Source organism: Echinops telfairi, unplaced genomic scaffold (assembly GCF_000313985.2).
Source record: "Echinops telfairi isolate 266 unplaced genomic scaffold, ASM31398v2 ScPeMD7_2010;HRSCAF=2546, whole genome shotgun sequence".
Lineage (NCBI taxonomy): Eukaryota > Metazoa > Chordata > Mammalia > Afrosoricida > Tenrecidae > Echinops > Echinops telfairi.
The window spans coordinates 19,288,028-19,290,208 of NW_022105908.1; positions in this window are offsets into that span (position 1 = coordinate 19,288,028).

Genomic DNA, 2,181 nt, shown 5'->3' on the forward strand with positions numbered 1-2,181 from the left:
ACAACATGAGGAACTGTATGAAAGAGTCATAGCATTAGGAAGGTTGGGAACCACAGATCTAATACAACCCCTTCCTATTACATATGTGCTTACTGGGACTTGCATGCCTGGGATGGTGTAAGCCTGTGAGAGAATACATTACTGCCGCAGTCTGGTTCCAGTCGCCGTGGAACAGGTGGGCCCTGACATCCCTGTCTCGTGTCTCTTTAATTAACCCTCAATGACACAATCGCCCTGTGGGCCCATTCAGTTATGGGGAGGCTGGTCCCCCATACAGTTAGTTGTACCATGTCCAGTGAGTGTTTTGGGGGGTGTGTGTGTGTGTGATGTTAGAACTTCATTCTAAAGCTCTTGGCTTGTTAGAAAGCTAGTTTAGAGAGGGAGCCCTAACTCCATTTTGAGTCTTGACATAAGTTCAGATTCATTTAGGGTGCAAAAGAGAGCCCTCAACTCTCCACTATAATTGAAGGAGACCATTTATTAAGTCACAAACCAGACAGACAACAACACACCATCTGGATGAGGGCGACCGTTACCACATGGTCAGAATGGCGTCCGAGGGTTTTCAGAGGATCGGAGGCTTAAGTAGGGCTGGGGAGGATAAAGGGAACGATCACAGAAGCCTGGTTGGCACCGGTCCACAGTTGCAGCTGGGTCAGGTGCACCTCGGTCCTCAGAGTAACATCCTGGCTCTTCAACGCTTTACGGAGTGCGTGCGTCTGCAGACATCGACCCGATGCAGCGCATCGCTTGAGCTCCTCCTCTTTATTTCAGTTGCTCTTTTCCGCTCATAGTTTTATTGGCACATAATACACACATCATACAACTCAATAGTTCAAGCATATCGAGAAGAATTATACAATAAACAAGAGAAAAGTTGTACACTCATCACCACAATCGGTTTCATAACATTTTTCTTTCTTGTACTCATTGTTATTAGCTCCCCATTTCCACCTGCCATACCCCCAAGAAATCATGGATCCGGTCTCGGTCTCTGTAGATTTACCTCCTAGATTTCCTATACAGCAAAGCAACAAAGACAACAGCAACAACAACAAAATGCCAACAAGACTAAAATCAATAACAAAGTGAAACAGAAAAACCTCAATTTGAAAGAGAGCAGAAAATATTGAAAAGCTAAGACAAGTTTAAACTAGGTCAAAGGGGGCATCAAATGATAAGGTGTAACATTTTAACCTAACTACATCTGAAATAATCTACTTTCCAGTGCGCTGCATGGTAGCAAGGCTATTCATGGCCCTGGTCCATGGTCAGAGGGATTCTCTCGAGGATTAACCCATGTGGATTTCCCCTTCACTGTTTTTTCTTTCTTTTTTTTTTTTAACTGAAACAACTTTTTAAATTGGTCAAAAGGGAGGTAAAGAATAAGATATTTCATTTTAACCTAACCATATCTACCATAACAGACTTTACAGTGCTCTGTCTGATGATCAGGCTATTCACATGGCTATCCATCCATGTGTGGGCCCTGCAAATGGATTTGGTGCTTCCATCGTCATCTGTGGCCTTGTGCAAGCCAGGCAACACAATTTAAACTCTGCTGCTATTCCCTCCTTCAGGGGTGGGTTACAGTACTTGCCATCCCTGGATCACACCGGCTGGTGTGCCTGATCTCTTCTTGACTGCTTCTTACACCAGCCTTGGCTGTGCATCCAGGCAGGATGAAATCCTTGACAATCTGAATGTTTTTCTCCCTTTATCATGGCCTCATCAGGATTTTTTACATTAAGTTGTTCCTTGATCTTCTTCAACGAATGCTTCAAGTCCTCCTCACTTTGAGCATGCCAGGTTGTGTCATGGGCCGATCTAGGGTGGTGAATAAGCCTTCTCCAGCCCTGACACCTCGTTCTTCATGTAGCCAGGCTTCTCAGGATTCGCTCAGCATCCGGATTAACTAAAGATGGGGAGAGGATACAACCCTGACACACCCCTTTCTTGGTTTTAAACCAGTGTGGCCCTCTTCTATTCCCACAGCAGCCTCTAGAGGGCTTTAAGAAATTACCTTTTTAATCTATGTGCATATATTCATAGGTTTAGGATTAAGGTAGCAGATAGACATTGGACCTCCACTCAAGGACTCCCTCAATGCAAGAATACTTTCTTCTATTAAGTTGGCATTCTATGATGCTCACCTTCCCAACACAACCGCTGAAGACAAAG